This window comes from Strongylocentrotus purpuratus, unplaced genomic scaffold (genome assembly GCF_000002235.5).
Source record: "Strongylocentrotus purpuratus isolate Spur 01 unplaced genomic scaffold, Spur_5.0 spur5_contig_36, whole genome shotgun sequence".
Taxonomy (NCBI): domain Eukaryota; kingdom Metazoa; phylum Echinodermata; class Echinoidea; order Camarodonta; family Strongylocentrotidae; genus Strongylocentrotus; species Strongylocentrotus purpuratus.
Window position 1 is genome coordinate 108,872 of NW_022145018.1, and position 8,684 is coordinate 117,555.

The window sequence follows — 8,684 nt, forward strand, 5'->3', positions numbered from 1 at the left end:
ACATCGGGACGGATTTTTACGCCACGTGTTCGTGTAGTCACATATACATCCTTCTGTGTACGGTGCTTGTAACTTTACCAAGACTTGGCCAAATTTCTTATCATTTAGATGATTCCAGAACCTTGCAATACACACGAAAACTTATATGCTAGATGATAAACCTTTTTCTGATCGATTTCACACCGTTTCTTTCACAATGCAATCGCATGACCAGAACTCAACTTTATCTTTAATTGTAATTTTACTAGGTATCAATGTATGTTTATAATAAGATATAAAGGATAAATATTACAAAGCTTGACTTAAAATGATACAGTCGAGACCAGTTAATGTCAAGAGCCACAACTTCTATTACTGGAAGAGGAGGGTGGAGGTTTTGGGGACTCTCACCTCTATAAGTGTGTCATTATCACTTAGTTGGCAAGTGACTTCCATATCAGCATTACTAACAGCCATCTCATCGTCAACGTCTTTAGCGGGTTGATACTCTGCATTCCTATTGATACCATGGACATCTTGCTGTGAAAGAATAATATAACAATACGATGTTTAAGAATAAGCAAAACTGATGTGTATATATACATTATTTTTTAAATAGTTTTAATTTAAGTGGAGGGGGTTAATATCAGTAATGTACTCTGAATAATTAATAGACATATTGACAAAAAACTTCCTAAACAATTTAACATTGCCTTGGCCATTAGTGGATTCAATGTCAATACTTTTAACATTCCATAACTTTGCAGTTTAACTGTGTGGGTAGTCGTGAAGAGGGATATTGGATCTCAAAGGGAAGAGAATAGAAAGGTCTGAGCATGTTCTTTCGGTGATCTTTTGGAAGAGTACCTGATATGATAACAACAGAGATGGAGAGAATAGAGAGAGGTATTCTTTAGTGAATTGAGTGTTCAAAAGGGTGGTTGAACCAGGTCGTGACTCTAAATTCCTCTCACCGCATTAATCTCCTGATCAAGTTAACTAGTCATTTTTGGACTACCCACACATCAAAAACACGAATTTAATGGGTATTGAACATACCACCAATGCAAGAAACTAACCATTGGAAATAATTTGGTTCCTTTGAAGTAATAATTTTGTTCAACACAAATTTGTATTCATGACAAACAGCATGGATTTCGTTTACGTGTTTCATGTTAATACAAATGAAGCCGATCCTATCAAAGCATCAATATTGACTTAGTGAGCATTGCACGACGAGTATTAGTGGATGTGGGTATTAATTGAAAAAAAAGATGAGATTACTTCACACGACAGATTTTGTTGTCATACCCAAGAATTTCCATGAGGTTTGTTGACCATACGAAGCTCCAACATCACCTTCCTACTAGGTGGCATAATCGTTGGAAGAAAAGGCATGAAGGACATTCGTTTTGTCTTCCTGGCGAAGACATTTTTAATGAAGTCCATTAGTCCTTTTGGAAAGTGCTCCAGTGAAATCACCACACGATTATGAAGCTCGGAGTTTGTACAATGCGTTCACCTTCCGCTTCTGTAAAAAAAAAAGGCATTTAATTGCACACTTTAACATTCAATATCCGCCCAACACATGAACATATGAAGAGCTTAATTCCAAAAGGCGCTAAATCCATTTTTTACCAAAATGGAGTTATTAGTATGAGTACATACCAGTTGCACATGCGCATTTAAATCACCGTTCCTTTTCTCAAAATAATTTTCAGAAATATGAAAAAAATTGACACAAAAAATTTGTTTAGTTCCAAAAGGCGCTAAATCCAAAAGTGTTTAATTCCAAAAGGCGCTATATCCACCTTGTGTGTTTTGATCAATCAGAGCGCAGTATTGTTCCAGTGACCCGGATTGACAACAGCTTTTAGCTTGCTGCTTGCAAATCGAGATCGATCCTATTTCTGCAGTATTTACAGTGTTTTGATAGTCTTTAGCTCACTTAGCAGCATGGATGAGGGAGGGGTGCTAGTTGAGAGAACCAACAATCCAAGAAAAAGGAAGCGTAATGAAAAATAATGGGCCAAAAACCAGAACAAGGAAGATCATAACACCGCTCCTGGTAAGTTTAGTCCCACTTACTCATTTTTGTGTTAGTGTGTAATTAAGTGCAGATGCATTTGCATTATATTGCATTGAATGAATTGTAATACTAATAGGTAATAGTCTAACTAAGACTATTGCAATTCTGTTTGCATGTAGTATGAGCTCAAGGCTTAACCAAAACGAATTACTAGATACAATTTTGTAATTAAACTGAGGCCGTGAGGGTAAATTACGTGTTTACTGCCGCGCCACGGCTTCGCCTTCGCCGGCTTCAGTCACTGGTCACTGCATTTGGTCACTATCTGCCCTGGACCTGGTGCAGTAGTTTATGGATATTTCACAAGCCTTCGTTACATCATGCCATAGCATAAGTGTAATGATAATTTGCCATCTATTAAGAAAATATCTGCTGTAAGTCTGTAACAAACATTTTGTATTTGAGTGCAGTCATAATCGGTGTTTTGTTAAATTTGAGGAATTTGTTTTCGTGGAATACCTGATGTTTACCATGATGACTTTCGTTTTATCAATAGGGAAGCAACCAGCCATTGAATGCCAGCACATGCCTCACAGCTTTTGTAAGGCGTCTTTGCTGACAGAAGGAGACATCACAGATACTTTCCAGGACTGCTACAGAGACTCGAACAACCGCGGCAAGATTTATTCATCATGTGCCACTTACAACTCAATCCAGTCATGCGCCATCGAAGAAATGGTCCACAACCAAGGAGAGAGCGGAACTATGCCCCAACATTTCAAGTAAGTTTTAATTGAGTCATTAAAAAAAATTATGATTTGCTTGCAAATCAAACTGTTGAATACAGATCATACACAATTGCCAGAATTGATACCAATTATCTCATTGCAATAATTTTCTGTTAATTTTAATTGACTTGTTTAGTCGATGGGGTTTTTCTTGCTACTGGGGGGGGGGGGGGGCTTACATGTTTTGTCATGTGTAATATGCTATCTATGTTACACATGTCAAACTAGGTCGTAATGTTGTTTTTATTTTATACCGGGTAGCGTCGGTTGAACCATAAACAACTGGGTCAAAGTGAATTCACGAATTCCCCTCGCGCAATCAAAATACACTGCATGTATCACTGTGCAAAAAAATGTGTACTCGCGCAATGCAATTCTGTATGTAGATAACATGCACGAGCAGTATAGGCAAGGACAGTTGGTGGGAGGGGGGGGGGGGCTATGCTTAGTATTACAAACTTGTTTATTTAGATTAAATGAAACCAACAAAAATAAACTTTTCATGTACGGTTTTTGTGATTTATAATACAGGTAGCTGGAAATGTCCATTAACAATGTTTCACTTTTAATTTACAGATAACGACACAGCAAGGGGAAAATGTGGAGGTGTGCTCCGGAAGATTCAGATCCATCCTTGTACTTGGTAGGAAACGTCTGGGCAACCTAATGAAGTACGCCTGCCATTCAAAATCACAGAGGCCAAACGCATCTACATGAGACCAGCTCCAGCCCCAGTCACTGTCGCCAAGTATTATAGCGCACCTGGAGATGAGTACACCATATTGAAGAGAGGAAAGAGATGGAGTACTCTTCTGGTCAATCAGCTCCCATTGTTAAGCTGTGTAAAGCCAGCGAAGCAGCGGGATGTAGCAAATCTTCTACGAGCGATGGGGGTGGAGCTACAAGTGGACCCGCTAGTAGGGTATGGGCCACGCAACTTCATTCAGGAAGTAGGTGCCTTTTACAAAGAGGTGTGCGTGCCTACTGATGCAAGTGACGTAGAGAGTGATGAGGACGAAGGCATCATTGCTGCCTATGAAGATTGACATTTGATTTCATGCCTTTTACACAGTTAATGGATCAGTTTAAACTATTTAATTCAAGAACAGAGAAGGCTTCTAAAATGTGCATTCATTGAGCAGTGCAGTTGGAATCAAATCCCGTTTTATTACCCATGTATGCATTTTGTTGTAAGTAGCGCTGGTAATTATTAATGCAAATTTACTAAACCAGAATGCATGCACACAGATAATTAATATTTGGCGCTTTGCTACCTTTACTGTATAATAACAACTAATTGATTGTGGCTAATCTCACAACTTTACAGTAGATTGTAGGCCTACTGATATTGTATGGGTAGAGTTTTTGCTCCTACTTCCATTAGGATGTTAACAAACAATTATTCAAATAATATGTATGCATAATCAGCACTCAAGTATGTCTTTTATCTGCTGTTTATGAGGAGTGAGTTACATTAGTGAACTATGAATAATTTCCATTGTAAGGTATCTTCTTGTTGACATTCATATGATATTGTTAAAGAAACTGTACATTAATGACTGTATGTTAATTATTTAAGTACTTGCCAATTCTTGTATGTCTTAATTAACTCACCGTTATGACATGAGATAATGAGTAAAGCAAATTTACAAGATTTTCAAATTTCACACAATACAAGTCTTTACTGCCTGTTTATTTTGTCAATTTAAAAATGTGCTGAGTCACCCGAGTGGTTGTGTTTTTTTACAAGTTGAATAGAGAGAACATTTTTATGATTAAAGTTGCCCATGCACTAACTATTTGGGAAATGTGTAACATTTTGATTGAAATTAGTGTGGAGCGAAAACGTCTAGAATATTGAGATGTGAGAAGTATGTTCAACATAATGTAGGCTTTCAATGTGTTAAATGGATAGATATGTGTGTGTTAGACCCTGAATTATAATTAAAGAAGTAGGTTATTACATCCGAACATCATTCTTAAAACAAAAAAAACAAAAAAATTGAAATGCGGAATGACACATCAAAATTTTAATTCCAAAAGGCGCTAAATCCTTGTTTAGTTCCAAAAGGCGCTAAATCCGAACAAATTGAAAAAATAAAAAAATATTACAAAATAATTACTATGGCAGGATTTCTTTAAGCAATATTTTAATGATCTTTGGGGGTAGATCTTTGAACTGTGTGAAATTTTGGCGGTTTCGTTGAAACGAAAGTGGTCTAACAGAAAACCTTGATTTACTCGAAAACGCCAAAAGTGGATTTAGCGCCTTTTGGAATTAAACTCTTCATATAGTAATGGCAAAAATACGTTTTTAACTTTGAATGCTTCTAAGACTACTGTATCACATTTGGAATAAATAATTACTTACACCATTATCAAGGTAATATCTTGTTGTTTACTCTCATGTCACATTCCAAGACTTCGTGTCTGGGTCTACATTAATAGTTCAAGATTTTAGTAAGAGCTTAATCCGGGATATAATGGGTTTATCCGCACTGTACATTCAATAATGTCAAAAGGTAAGTTTTTAACTTTGAAGGCTTCTAGGACTATCGGATTACATTTTAACTAATGAATGGCCTACAACATTGTAAAGCTGAGTACTTGCTCTTTACTCTCAAATACGTCACACGCTGCTCTTTCTTGTCTAGGTTCTGTTGTTCGAGATTCACTCCGCACTGTACATATAATTAATGGCTTAAATATGATTTCAATTGTAAATGCTTCTAAAACTAGTAGTATATTAAACAAGTAGTGGTTGATAGTCCTGTGTCGATTGAAACAAAAGTAGGCATTTCGAGGGGATTAAATGACGGTATTATGTACTTAGGGTGTTTTTATGCCTTTTAGTCAACTCTTTAAGGCTAGAATGAGGCTTTTGTTACGCGTTTAGTTAAAAACACGGTTGCGTCCTTTCTCATTTTCGTATTAACACCGATCGGAAACTCATAAAAAGGTGCGTTTTGGACCGGCGCACAGTGCGCCAGGGAGGAACCAAAGTGCGCCAAAACTCTTTTTTGGTGATATATTTGTCCAATTCTTGTTCTTGCCCAGTTCAAAGGTAATACATTGAGGAATATTTCAGTAAAATATTTAATTCCGTTATGCACAATAAAGGTATAAAATTACTCCTTCAAACAGCAAAATTCTACATATTCACAATTTTAGTGCAAAAGTGACTTATTTTATAAATCTTTCAATTTAACATGAAGTTATTGATATAAAATTGCTCTCACACATTCCTGATAGTTCATTTCGTTGCTTGACCGGGTTAAAATTAATAGAAACACAATCTTCATGATATATTATAGGGTAATTCACTGAAAAATGGACTAATTATCTATGTTTTTTATATATCCAGAGGAAATGTTTAAATTTCCGCAGAGTTCCGCTTAAATTTTATTACCACCATTTTGTATGATGTCTAAGCTTTAAGTTGCAAGGAAAACGGCTTTTACATAAAACCGGGCAGAATCGGGGGTAACCCGACACATGCTCCGCCGACGATTGCTCCGCCGACATTTACTCCGCAAAATGCGACAATTGCTCCGCGACATTTGCTCCGCGACATTTGCTCCGACGTCAAATGCTCCGCCGACAGTTGCTCCGCCGACAGTTGCTCCGCCGACAGTTGCTCCGCCGACAATTGCTCCGCCGACAGATGCTCCGCCGACTATTGCTCCGCCGACAATTGCTCCGCCGACAATTGCTCCGCCGTCAATTGCTCCGCAAAACGCGACAATTGCTCCGCCGACATTTGCTCCGCCGACATTTGCTCCGCCTGAAGCGACACTTGCTCCGCCGACATTTGCTCCACCGACAATTGCTTCGCCGACAATTGCTCCGCCTGAAGCGACAATTGCTCCGCCTGAAGCGACAATTGCTCCGCCGACATTTGCTTCACCGACATTTGCTCCGCCGACAATATTTTCTTTACACCTATTTTTTTCGTTTCTTTTTTTCTTCTTCATTTTCTGAATGCATTTCTTGAAATAATGTAGATGAAATGAAAGGAATGAATGTTGATGAAGTGGGAGGAAAAAGGAGTTACCTAAAAGTCATTTCGAATATACTGAAATAACTTTCCATCTATCACTGTACGTCCCATATAATGTATACTAAACACTCATTACATGTCGTGGGAAGTTTTTAAAAAAAAAGTAGAGCAGCAAGCCACATTCCCCAATACGCGCATACCTCCTAGTTAATTTCAAGTAGCTCATCAATATGTAATACCTGAAATTACCTCGATCAATGCATCTTACTAGGTAAAGCATTATACAATGTACTAGGTCATCATGGAAGTTTAGAAAATAAGGGCACTTAGATACGTAAGGAAGAGAACCCATTCAGACGGGAAAATGAGATGGCAGCCTTTCTGCTTTAATATTCACATTTATAAAAATCATTTTGTTGCAGTTTGATGTTAGTTCTTCATGATAAGCCAATTGCTCTTCTTCCGGTGGCTTCGTGAGTCCCTTAAATTATTCAGTGAAAACAAAGTACTCGAATGAAACGGAGTGTTTTACACACTAACATATATATATTAAAGCTACATACACTTAACTAAAGGAAAGAAACCTTTAGAAAATGGACTGGATATTATTGAAAATATTATTCTAAACAAGAATGTACTACATGATTGTATTACTTTACGTTTCAATTTCACGAGAGAAATAGAACTCGAGAGGGGGAGCAGAGAAGAAGTGATGGAAATGAAAGAAGACTAATAGCATGAGAGGAAAGAAAAGAGCAAAGAAGACAAGAAAACGGTGTAAACAGGAAAAGGAGGAGCATGGGAGAGAGAGAAAGAAAGAGAGAGAGAGAGAGAGAGAGAGAGATAGTCTTGAGCTTTGGATCAGCTAATGAGTAATACATGAAACAGATTTTGAGCGGAGTAATTATCTTTCGCCGGAAAACTTGCGTAAGGAGCTATAATTTTATTTTTTATTTTTTTAAATCAAACATTATGGGGAATAGCAAAAAACGGTTGTCTTCTTTGCTCTTTTCTTTCCTCTCATGTTATTAGTCTTCTTTCATTGAGGTAATTTCAGGTCTTACATATTGATGAGCTGTTTGAAATTAACTAGGAGGTATGCGCGTATTGGGGAATGTGGCTTGCTGCTCTATACTCTAAAAAAAAAAATTCCCATGACATGTAATGAGTGTTTAGTGTACATTATGTGGGACGTACAGTGATAGATGGAAAGTTATTTCAGTATATTCGAAATGACTTTTAGGCAACTGCTTTTTCCTCCCACATCATCAACATTCATTCATTTCATTTCATTTACATAATTTCATGAAATGCATTCAGAAAATGAAGAAAACAAAAAGAAACAAAAACAACCCGTGAAAAAAAAATATTGTCGGCGAAGCATTTGTCGTAGTACTAGTAGCATTTGTATTTATGGGACACTTTTTGGGCGGAGCAAATGTCGTCGGAGCAAATGTCACCGGAGCAAGTGTCGCTTCATGCGGAGCAAATGTCGTCGGAGCAATTGTCGGCGGAGCAACTGTCACCGGAGCAATTGTCGCTTCAGGCGGAGCAATTGTCGGCGGAGCAATTGTCGACGGAGCAATTGTCGGCGGAGCAATTGTCGGCGGAGCAATTGTCGACGGAGCAATTGTCGGCGGAGCAATTGTCGGCGGAGCAATTGTCGGCGGAGCAATTGTCGACGGAGCAATTGTCGGCAGAGCAATTGTCGGCGGAGCAAATGTCGTCGGAGCAACTGTCGGCGGAGCAACTGTCGGCGGAGCACCTGTCGGCGGAGCATTTGACGTCGGAGCAAATGTCGCGGAGCAATTGTCGCGTTTTGCGGAGTAAATGTCGGCGGAGCAATCGTCGGCGGAGCATGTGTCATGGAACCGAATCGGGCAGCTAA

At 38.3% G+C, this 8,684-nt stretch overlaps 1 long non-coding RNA gene across 1 annotated transcript; it reads left to right on the forward strand.

The window, feature by feature from the left end:
* The first annotated feature begins 1,575 nt into the window (after positions 1 to 1,575).
* Positions 1,576 to 4,468, forward strand: LOC115924024. Its single transcript, XR_004064141.1, has 3 exons — positions 1,576 to 2,047; positions 2,565 to 2,790; positions 3,373 to 4,468. It is a non-coding gene; the product is annotated as an uncharacterized LOC115924024 (long non-coding RNA).
* The last annotated feature ends 4,216 nt before the right edge of the window (positions 4,469 to 8,684 follow it).